Source organism: Engystomops pustulosus, unplaced genomic scaffold (assembly GCF_040894005.1).
Source record: "Engystomops pustulosus unplaced genomic scaffold, aEngPut4.maternal MAT_SCAFFOLD_370, whole genome shotgun sequence".
NCBI lineage: Eukaryota > Metazoa > Chordata > Amphibia > Anura > Leptodactylidae > Engystomops > Engystomops pustulosus.
This window is the reverse complement of record NW_027285249.1, coordinates 65,001-77,111: the sequence shown is the minus strand read 5'-3', so window position 1 is coordinate 77,111 and position 12,111 is coordinate 65,001.

Sequence of the window (12,111 nt, the reverse complement as noted above, 5' to 3'; positions counted from 1 at the left end):
AGCCAGGGGTTGGCAGCCGCCGGCGGTGAGCCTTCCCAGGCCGGGGCAGAAAGCTCCGACCGCATAATTTTTTTCGACTTTCGCCGAGGCCAAAAGCCCAGGCACTTAGAAAGCCTGCCCGCAGCGCCGCCTCCTGTCAGAGGTCCCCGCCGCCTGCGGTGGTCCTCGCCCGGCAGAGAGAAGCCGGAGTCGCCCTCTCTCCGGTTCTTTTTCACCATTCCGGAGCTCTTAAATCTGCCGTACTCCGAGTGACCGAGGACGCTTCCAGGAGGGCGGCAGAGAGAGGCAGAGTGCCACCGGTCGGGAAGCCGGTTCTCCACACTTGAAAATTTTCGCTTGTGCTGGTGGGATGGAGAGAGAGCGTGGCTTATGCGCCCTCTGCCCCGCGGTACGCCCTGGCTAGCCTTACGCCGGTGGTTCGCCAGGCCACCGGCACCTTGTACGGCGGGGACGGCGTTGCTTATGCGCCCGTCAACCCACCTACTCGCCCCGGCTAGCTTTTTACCCGGAGGGCGCCACGCTCCGGGTAGCAGTGAGCGGCACGAGCCCAGTCATACCATGCCGCTCACCTCGCACCTTTCCGGCCTCCGCCGCGGAGACCTCACGCTCTGTTCTGCGGAGAGCGATTTTGGGCAAAATCTACAAAGTCCCCGATGGTTAAGGACGTAGACTGTTGAGCGGGACCTACACACTCTTGTAGCCGAAGGGGCTCGCCATTTCCCGCAGAAAATGGATCACCTCCCGCAGAGGAACATGAAATGCCCCTTCCCGCGGGACCCGAAGGACCGCTCTGTCCGAGCAGGCCTCCAGGACCACGGCACGCAAAAGCGACTCAGTCCCGCTGGCATTACGGATCTGACTTAGTGCAAAAACCTGGCAGAGTCGACCAAAACTCCCCTTCTCTGACCGGTATTTTTGCTGCTTTTCTCTGCCGCCGAAGGTGCACTACGTGTCGGATCGCCCAAAATTTTTACCGGTCGTTTTGGTCTGCGGTTCTTCCGAGAGGTGCCCGCCTGACAGTTCTTTTTCAGCAGCCTCCGAAAGGGCATCCAGCGGGCAAGCCAGGGGTTGGCAGCCGCCGGCGGTGAGCCTTCCCCGGCCGGGGCAGACAGCTCCGACCGCATAATTTTTTCGAACTTCTCCGAGGTCAAAATCCCAGGCACTCCGACGGAAGGTCCGCCGCGCGTCTCCCGTCTGACGTCCCCGCCGCTCGCGGTGGTCCTCGCCCGGCAGGAGCTGCCGGATTCGCCCTCTTACCGGTTCTTTTTCACCTTTCCGGAGCTCTGATATCTGCCGCACACACAGTGACCGAGGACGCTTCCAGGAGGGCGGCAGCGAGAGGCAGAGTGCCACCGGGCGGGTCCTCGGTTCTCCCACACTTAGAAAATTTTTGCGCTTGTGCTGGTGCGAGGACGTAGGTCTTTCGACCGGGGCAAGCCTGGAGGGCGGTAGCCGGGATTGGCGCCCTATTCCCGGCTAGCTCTCGGAGGCTTCACCCGGTTGGGAGGTTGGAGCTCCGACTTCCATGGGCATGTTCCTCACCGGGACCTACGACCAAGTGTGGCCGAGGGACAGTGACACATTCCCGGGTAGCCTGAGTGGCTGCTCCCGCTGAGCTACTTCCATGGGCACTATTCCTCCCCGGGACTTGCCGCCAAGTCTTGGCCGGGGACAGTGACACATTCCCGGGTAGCCTGAGTGGCTGCTCCCGCTGAGCTACTTCCATGGGCACTATTCCTCCCCGGGACTTGCCGCCAAGTCTTGGCCGGGGGACAGTGACACATTCCCGGGTAGCCTGAGTGGCTGCTCCCGCTGAGCTCTTACTTCCATGGGCATGTTCCTCACCGGGACCAACTACCAAGTGTGGCCGGGTTTCGAGCTCCAAACTCGGCTTGCACTTGGTCGCTTGGGGGGTCCCCTCCGCTCCGGGAAGGGCGCCCTCCAGCGGGCAGACGAGGGTACTTCTAGTCTGCCCGAGCTCCATGGGGCCCCTCTCGCCCCTAGGCTCCCCGCCCAGGGTTCCAGGGTCCCGGATACAGCCACCCTGCCGAGTTCGGTATAGGGTTACCGGGCCTGGCTGGAATCACGCCGGGATCGGTGAGACCTCCTCGGCCGCGGCTCAGCCTCCAAACTCCCTTTCGCGGTTCTCTTCCCTTCAACTTCCATGGGCATGTTCCACACCGGGACCTCCGACCAAGTGTGGCCGGGGAACAGTCACCCATGCCCGGGTAGCCTCAGCGGCTGCTCCCGCTGAGGTCAACTTGGAGGTTGGAGCTCCGACTTCCATGGGCACTATTCCTCCCCGGGACCTGCCGCCAAGTCTGGCCGGGGGACAGTGACACATTCCCGGGTAGCCCTGAGCGGCTGCTCCCGCTGAACTCTTACTTCCATGGGCATGTTCCTCATCAGGAACCAACGACCAAGTGTGGCCCAGGGACAGTGACACATTCCCGGTTAGCCTGAGTGGCTGCTCCCGCTGAGCTACTTCCATGAGCACTATTCCTCCCCGGGACCTGCCGCCAAGTCCGGCCGGGGGACAGTGACACATTCCCGGGTAGCCTGAGCGGCTGCTCCCGCTGAGCTACTTCCATGGGCACTATTCCTCCCCGGGACTTGCCGCCAAGTCTTGGCCGGGGGACAGTGACACATTGCCGGGTAGCCTGAGTGGCTGCTCCCGCTGAGCTCTTACTTCCATGGGCATGTTCCTCACCGGGACATACTACCAAGTGTGGCCGGGTTTCGAGCTCCAAACTCGGCTTGCACTTGGTCGCTTGGGGGTCCCCTCCGCTCCGGGAAGGGCGCCCTCCAGCGGGCAGACGAGGGTACTTCTAGTCTGCCCGAGCTCCATGGGGCCCCTCTCGCCCCTAGGCTCCCCGCCCAGGGTTCAGGGTCCCGGATACAGCCACCCTGCCGAGTTCGGTATAGGGTACCGGGCCTGGCTGGAATCACGCCGGGATCGGTGAGACCTCCTCGGCCGCGGCTCAGCCTCCAAACTCCCTTTCGCGGTTCTCTTCCCTTCAACTTCCATGGGCATGTTCCACACCGGGACCTCCGACCAAGTGTGGCCGGGGAACAGTCACCCATGCCCGGGTAGCCTCAGCGGCTGCTCCCGCTGAGGTCAACTTGGAGGTTGGAGCTCCGACTTCCATGGGCACTATTCCTCCCCGGGACCTGCCGCCAAGTCTGGCCGGGGGACAGTGACACATTCCCGGGTAGCCCTGAGCGGCTGCTCCCGCTGAACTCTTACTTCCATGGGCATGTTCCTCATCAGGAACCAACGACCAAGTGTGGCCCAGGACAGTGACACATTCCCGGTTAGCCTGAGTGGCTGCTCCCGCTGAGCTACTTCCATGAGCACTATTCCTCCCCGGGACCTGCCGCCAAGTCTGGCCGGGGGACAGTGACACATTCCCGGGTAGCCTGAGCGGCTGCTCCCGCTGAGCTACTTCCATGGGCACTATTCCTCCCCGGGACTTGCCGCCAAGTCTTGGCCGGGGGACAGTGACACATTGCCGGGTAGCCTGAGTGGCTGCTCCCGCTGAGCTCTTACTTCCATGGGCATGTTCCTCACCGGGACATACTACCAAGTGTGGCCGGGTTTCGAGCTCCAAACTCGGCTTGCACTTGGTCGCTTGGGGGTCCCCTCCGCTCCGGGAAGGGCGCCCTCCAGCGGGCAGACGAGGGTACTTCTAGTCTGCCCGAGCTCCATGGGGCCCCTCTCGCCCCTAGGCTCCCGCCCAGGGTTCCAGGGTCCCGGATACAGCCACCCTGCCGAGTTCGGTATAGGGTACCGGGCCTGGCTGGAATCACGCCGGGATCGGTGAGACCTCCTCGGCCGCGGCTCAGCCTCCAAACTCCCTTTCGCGGTTCTCTTCCCTTCAACTTCCATGGGCATGTTCCACACCGGGACCTCCGACCAAGTGTGGCCGGGGGAACAGTCACCCATGCCCGGGTAGCCTCAGCGGCTGCTCCCGCTGAGGTCAACTTGGAGGTTGGAGCTCCGACTTCCATGGGCACTATTCCTCCCCGGGACCTGCCGCCAGTCTGGCCGGGGGACAGTGACACATTCCCGGGTAGCTTGAGCGGCTTCTCCCGCTGAACTCTTACTTCCATGGGCATGTTCCTCATCAGGAACCAACGACCAAGTGTGGCCCAGGGACAGTGACACATTCCCGGGTAGCCTCAGCAGCTGCTCCCGCTGAGCTACTTCCATGAGCACTATTCCTCCCCGGGACCTGCCGCCAAGTCTGGCCGGGGGACAGTGACACATTCCCGGGTAGCCTGAGCGGCTGCTCCCGCTGGGCTACTTCCATGGGCACTATTCCTCCCCGGGACCTGCCGCCAAGTCTGGCCGGGGGACAGTGACACATTCCCGGGTAGCCTGAGTGGCTGCTCCCGCTGAGCTCTTACTTCCATGGGCATGTTCCTCACCGGGACATACTACCAAGTGTGGCCGGGTTTCGAGCTCCAAACTCGGCTTGCACTTGGTCGCTTGGGGGGTCCCCTCCGCTCCGGGAAGGGCGCCCTCCAGCGGGCAGACGAGGGTACTTCTAGTCTGCCCGAGCTCCATGGGGCCCCTCTCGCCCCTAGGCTCCCCGCCCAGGGTTCCAGGGTCCCGGATACAGCCACCCTGTCGAGTTCGGTATAGGGTACCGGGCCTGGCTGGAATCACGCCGGGATCGGTGAGACCTCCTCGGCCGCGGCTCAGCCTCCAAACTCCCTTTCGCGGTTCTCTTCCCTTCAACTTCCATGGGCATGTTCCACACCGGGACCTCCGACCAAGTGTGGCCGGGGAACAGTCACCCAGGCCCGGGTAGCCTCAGCGGCTGCTCCCGCTGAGGTCAACTTGGAGGTTGGAGCTCCGACTTCCATGGGCACTATTCCTCCCGGGACCTGCCGCCAAGTCTGGCCGGGGGACAGTGACACATTCCCGGGTAGCCTGAGCGGCTGCTCCCGCTGAACTCTTTAGTTCCATGGGCATGTTCCTCATCAGGAATCAACGACCAAGTGTGGCCGAGGGACAGTGACACATTCCCGGGTAGCCTCAGCAGCTGCTCCGCTGAGCTACTTCCATGAGCACTATTCCTCCCGGGACCTGCCGCCAAGTCTGGCCGGGGGACAGTGACACATTCCCGGGTAGCCTGAGTGGCTGCTCCCGCTGAGCTACTTCCATGGGAACTATTCCTCCCCGGGACTTGCCGCCAAGTCTTGGCCGGGGGACAGTGACACATTCCCGGGTAGCCTGAGTGGCTGCTCCCGCTGAGCTACTTCCATGGGAACTATTCCTCCCCGGGACTTGCCGCCAAGTCTTGGCCGGGGGGACAGTGACACATTCCCGTGTAGCCTGAGTGGCTGCTCCCGCTGAGCTCTTACTTCCATGGGCATGTTCCTCACCGGGACATACTACCAAGTGTGGCCGGGTTTCGAGCTCCAAACTCGGCTTGCACTTGGTCGCTTGGGGGGTCCCCTCCGCTCCGGGAAGGGCGCCCTCCAGCGGGCAGACGAGGGTACTTCTAGTCTGCCCGAGCTCCATGGGGCCCTCTCGCCCCTAGGCTCCCGGCCCAGGGTTCCAGGGTCGCGGATCCAGCCACCATGCGGAGTTCGGTTTGGGTACCGGGCCTGGCAGAAATCACGCCGGGATCGGTGAGCCCTCCTCGGCCGCGGCTTCGCGCAAAAACTCCCTTTCGCGGTTCTCTTCACTTCAACTTCCATGGACACGTTCCACACTTGGACCTACGACCAAGTGTGCCCGGGGAACAGTAACCCATGCCCGGGCAGCCTCAGCAAGTGCTCCGGCTGAGGTCAGTTTGGAGGTTTGAGCTCCGACTTCCATGGCCATGTTCCTCACCGGGACCTACGACCAAGCGTGGCCGGGTTTCGAGCTCCAAACTCGGCTTGCACTTGGTGGCCAAGGGGGTCCCCTCCGCTCCGGGAAGGGCGCCCTCCAGCGGGCAGACGAGGTTACTTCTAGTCTGCCCGAGCTCCATGGGGCATTATTCCTCCCCGGGACTTGCCGCCAAGTCTGGCCGGGGGACAGTGACACTTGGCCGGGTAGGCGAAGTGGCTTCTCCCGCTGACTTGCCCCTTTGGAAGTAGGAGCTCCTACTTCCATGGGCATTATTCCTCCCCGGGACTTGCCGCCAAGTCTGGCCGGGGGACAGTGACACTTGGCCGGGTAGGCGAAGTGGCTTCTCCCGCTGACTTGCCCCCTTTGGAAGTAGGAGCTCCTACTTCCATGGGCATTATTCCTCCCCGGGACTTGCCGCCAAGTCTGGCCGGGGACAGTGACACTTGGCCGGGTAGGCGAAGTGGCTTCTCCCGCTGACTTGCCCCTTTGGAAGTAGGAGCTCTTACTTCCATGGGCATTATACCTCTCGAAGACTTAGAGCCAAGTGAGCTCCTACTTCCATGGGCATTATTCCTCCCCGGGACTTGCCGCCAAGTCTGGCCGGGGGACAGTGACACTTGGCCGGGTAGGCGAAGTGGCTTCTCCCGCTGACTTGCCCCTTTGGAAGTAGGAGCTCTTACTTCCATGGGCATTATACCTCTCGAAGACGTAGAGCCAAGTGAGCTCCTACTTCCATGGGCATTATTCCTCCCCGGGACTTGCCGCCAAGTCTGGCCGGGGGACAGTGACACTTGGCCGGGTAGGCCAAGTTGGCTTCTCCCGCTGACTTGCCCTTTGGAAGTAGGAGCTCCTACTTCCATGGGCATTATTCCTCCCCGGGACTTGCCGCCAAGTCTGGCCGGGGGACAGTGACACTTGGCCGGGTAGGCGAAGTGGCTTCTCCCGCTGACTTGCCCCTTTGGAAGTAGGAGCTCCTACTTCCATGGGCATTATTCCTCCCCGGGACTTGCCGCCAAGTCTGGCCGGGGGACAGTGACATGTGGCCGGATAGGCCAAGTGGCTTCTCCCGCTGACTTGCCCCTTTGGAAGTAGGAGCTCCTACTTCCATGGGCATTATTCCTCCCGGGGACTTGCCGCCAAGTCTGGCCGGGGGACAGTGACACTCGGCCGGGTAGGCGAAGTGGCTTCTCCCGCTGACTTGCCCCTTTGGAAGTAGGAGCTCCTACTTCCATGGGCATTATTCCTCCCCGGGACCTACTGCCAAGTGTGGCCGGGGGACAGTGACACTTGGCCGGGTAGGCGAAGTGGCTTCTCCCGCTGACTTGACCCTTTGGAAGTAGGAGCTCCTACTTCCATGGGCATTATTCCTCCCCGGGACCTCCTGCCAAGTGTGGCCGGGGAACAGTGACTCTTGGCCGGATAGGCCAAGTGGCTTCTCCCGCTGACTTGCCCCTTTGGAAGTAGGAGCTCCTACTTCCATGGGCATTATTCCTCCCGGGACCTACAGCCAAGTGTGGCCGGGGAACAGTGACTCTTTGCCGGATAGGCCAAGTGGCTTCTCCCGCTGACTTGCCCCTTTGGAAGTAGGAGCTCCTACTTCCATGGGCATTATTCCTCCCCTCGACCTACAGCCAAGTGTGGCCGGGGAACAGTGACTCTTTGCCGGATAGGCCAAGTGGCTTCTCCCGCTGACTTGCCCCTTTGGAGGTAGTAGCTCCTACTTCCATGGGCATTATTCCTCCCCGGGACATACTGCCAAGTGTGGCCGGGGAACAGTGACTCTTTGCCGGATAGGCCAAGTGGCTTCTCCCGCTGACTTGCCCCTTTGGAGGTAGTAGCTCCTACTTCCATGGGCATTATTCCTCCCCGGGACCTACAGCCAAGAGTGGCCGGGGAACAGTGACTCTTGGCCGGATAGGCCAAGTGGCTTCTCCCGCTGACTTGCCCCTTTGGAAGTAGGAGCTCCTACTTCCATGGGCATTATTCCTCCCGGGACCTACTGCCAAGTGTGGCCGGGGAACAGTGACTCTTGGCCGGATAGGCCAAGTGGCTTCTCCCGCTGACTTGCCCCTATGGAAGTAGGAGCTCTTACTTCCATGGGCAGTATACCACTCGGGGACTTAGAGCCAAGTGTCTTCACCCTTTGGAGGTAGTAGCTCCTACTTCCATGGGCATTATTCCTCCCCGGGACATACTGCAAATTGTGGCCGGGGAACAGTGACTCTTGGCCGGATAAGCCAAGTGGCTTCTCCCGCTGACTTGCCCCTTTGAAGGTAGTAGCTCCTACTTCCATGGGCATTATTCCTCCCCGGGACCTACAGCCAAGAGTGGCCGGGGAACAGTGACTCTTGGCCGGATAGGCCAAGTGGCTTCTCCCGCTGACTTGCCCCTTTGGAAGTAGGAGCTCTCCACTTCCATGGGCAGTATACCTCTCGGGGACTTAGAGCCAAGTGTCTTCGCCCTTTGGAGGTAGGAGCTCTTACTTCCATGGGCATTATTCCTCTCCGGGACTTACAGCCAAGTGTGGCCGGGAACAGTGACACTTGGCCGGGTAGGCCAAGTGGCTGCTCCCGCTGACTTGCCCCTTTTGAAGTAGGAGCTCCTACTTCCATGGGCATTATTCCACCCCGGGACCTACAGCCAAGTGTGGACGGGGGACAGTGACATGTGGCCGGATAGGCCAAGTGGCTTCTCCCGCTGACTTGCCCCTTTGGAAGTAGGAGCTCCTACTTCCATGGGCATTATTCCTCCCCGGGACCTACTGCCAAGTGTGGCCGGGGAACAGTGACTCTTGGCCGGGTAGGCCAAGTGGCTTCTCCCGCTGACTTGCCCCTTTGGAAGTAGGAGCTCCTACTTCCATGGGCATTATTCCTCTCCGGGACCTACTGCCAAGTGTGGCCGGGGAACAGTGACTCTTGGCCGGATAGGCCAAGTGGCTTCTCCCGCTGACTTGCCCCTTTGGAAGTAGGAGCTCTTACTCCCATGGGCAGTATACCTCTCGGGGACTTAGAGCCAAGTGTCTTCACCCTTTGGAGGTAGTAGCTCCTACTTCCATGGGCATTATTCCTCCCCGGGACCTACTGCCAAGTGTGGCCGGGGAACAGTGACTCTTGGCCGGATAGGCCAAGTGGCTCTTCTCCCGCTGACTTGCCCCTTTGGAAGTAGGAGCTCCTACTTCCATGGGCATTATTCCTCCCCGGGACCTACAGCCAAGTGTGGCCGGGGAACAGTGACTCTTGGCCGGATAGGCCAAGTGGCTTCTCCCGCTGACTTGCCCCTTTGGAAGTAGGAGCTCTTACTTCCATGGGCATTATACCTCTCGGGGACTTAGAGCCAAGTGTCTTCACCCTTTGGAGGTAGGAGCTCCTACTTCCATGGGCATTATTCCTCCCCGGGACCTACTGCCAAGTGTGGCCGGGGAACAGTGACTCTTGCCGGATAGGCCAAGTGGCTTCTCCCGCTGACTTGCCCCTATTGAAGTAGGAGCTCTTACTTCCATGGGCATTATTCCTCCCCGGGACCTACTGCCAAGTGTGGCCGGGGAACAGTGACTCTTGGCCGGATAGGCCAAGTGGCTTCTCCCGCTGACTTGCCCCTTTGGAAGTAGGAGCTCTTACTTCCATGGGCATTATTCCTCCCCGGGACCTACTGCCAAGTGTGGCCGGGGAACAGGTGACTCTTGGCCGGATAGGCCAAGTGGCTTCTCCCGCCGACTTGCCCCTTTGGAAGTAGGAGCTCCCACTTCCATGGGCATTATTCCTCCCCGGGACATACTGCCAAGTGTGGCCGGGGAACAGTGACTCTTGGCCGGATAGTCCAAGTGGCTTCTCCCGCTGACTTGCCCCTTTGGAAGTAGGAGCTCCTACTTCCATGGGCATTATTCCTCCCCGGGACCTACAGCCAAGAGTGGCCGGGGACAGTGACATGTGGCCGGATAGGCCAAGTGGCTTCTCCCGCTGACTTGCCCCTTTGGAAGTAGGAGCTCCTACTTCCATGGGCATTATTCCTCCCCGGGACCTACTGCCAAGTGTGGCCGGGGAACAGTGACTCTTGGCCGGATAGGCCAAGTGGCTTCTCCCGCTGACTTGCCCCTATGGAAGTAGGAGCTCTTACTTCCATGGGCATTATTCCTCCCCGGGACTACTGCCAAGTGTGGCCGGGGAACAGTGACTCTTGGCCGGATAGGCCAAGTGGCTTCTCCCGCTGACTTGCCCCTTTGGAAGTAGGAGCTCTCACTTCCATGGGCAGTATACCTCTCGGGACTTAGAGCCAAGTGTCTTCACCCTTTGGAGGTAGGAGCTCTTACTTCCATGGGCATTATTCCTCTCCGGGACCTACAGCCAAGTGTGGCCGGGGAACAGTGACACTTGGCCGGATAGGCCAAGTGGCTGCTCCCGCTGACTTGCCCCTTTGGAAGTAGGAGCTCCTACTTCCATGGGCATTATTCCACCCCGGGACCTACAGCCAAGTGTGGCCGGGGGACAGTGACATGTGGCCGGATAGGCCAAGTGGCTTCTCCCGCTGACTTGCCCCTTTGGAAGTAGGAGCTCCTACTTCCATGGGCATTATTCCTCCCCGGGACCTACTGCCAAGTGTGGCCGGGAACAGTGACTCTTGGCCGGGTAGGCCAAGTGGCTTCTCCCGCTGACTTGCCCCTTTGGAAGTAGGAGCTCCTACTTCCATGGGCATTATTCCTCCCCGGGACCTACTGCCAAGTGTGGCCGGGGAACAGTGACTCTTGGCCGGGTAGGCCAAGTGGCTTCTCCCGCTGACTTGCCCCTTTGGAAGTAGGAGCTCTTACTCCATGGGCAGTATACCTCTCGGGGACTTAGAGCCAAGTGTCTTCACCCTTTGGAGGTAGTAGCTCCTAATTCCATGGGCATTATTCCTCCCCGGACCTACTGCCAAGTGTAGCCGGGGAACAGTGACTCTTGGCCGGATAGAACTAGTGGCTTCTCCCGCTGACTTGCCCCTTTGGAAGTAGGAGCTCCTACTTCCATGGGCATTATTCCTCCCCGGGACCTACTGCCAAGAGTGGCCGGGGAACAGTGACTCTTGGCCGGATAGGCCAAGTGGCTTCTCCCGCTGACTTGCCCCTTTGGAAGTAGGAGCTCCTACTTCCATGGGCATTATTCCTCCCCGGGACCTACTGCCAAGTAAGGCCGGGGAACAGTGACTCTTGGCCGGATAGAACTAGTGGCTTCTTCCGCTGACTTGCCCCTTTGGAAGTAGGAGCTCCTACTTCCATGGGCATTATTCCTCCCCCGGGACCTACAGCCAAGCTTGGCCGGGGGACAGTGACATGTGGCCGGATAGGCCAAGTGGCTTCTCCCGCTGACTTGCCCCTTTGGAGGTAGGAGCTCTTACTTCCATGGGCATTATTCCTCTCCGGGACCTACAGCCAAGTGTGGCCGGGGAACAGTGAAACTTGGCCGAATAGGCCAAGTGGCTGCTCCCGCTGACTTGCCCCTTTGGAAGTAGGAGCTCCTACTTCCATGGGCATTATTCCTCCCCGGGACCTATAGCCAAGTGTGGCCGGGGGACGGTGACATGTGGCCGGATAGGCCGAGCGGCTTCTCCCGCTGACGTCATCGCTTTGGAAGTAGGAGCTCCTACTTCCATGGGCTTGTTCCTCCCCGGGACTTGCCGCCAAGTCTGGCCGGGGGACAGTGACATGTGGCCGGATAGGCCAACTGGCTGCTCCCGCTGAGCCCCTACTTCCATGGGCTTGTTCGTCCCCCGGGACTTGCCGCCAAGTCTGGCCGGGGAACAGTGACATGCCGCCGGATACGGCCGAGCGGCTGCTCCCGCTGACGTCATCGCTTTGGAAGTAGGAGCTCCTACTTCCATGGGCTTGTTCCTCCCCGGGACTTGCCGCCAAGTCTGGCCGGGGGACAGTGACATGTGGCCGGATAGGCCAACTGGCTGCTCCCGCTGAGCCCCTACTTCCATGGGCTTGTTCGTCCCCGGGACTTGCCGCCAAGTCTGGCCGGGGAACAGTGACATGCCGCCGGATACGGCCGAGCGGCTGCTCCCGCTGACGTCATCACTTTGGAAGTCGGGAGCTCCTACTTCCATGGGCTTGTTCCTCCCCGGGACTTGCCGCCAAGTCTGGCCGGGGGACAGTGACATGTGGCCGGATAGGCCAACTGGCTGCTCCCGCTGAGCCCCTACTTCCATGGGCTTGTTCGTCCCCGGGACTTGCCGCCAAGTCTGGCCGGGGAACAGTGACATGCCGCCGGGATACGGCCGAGCGGCTGCTC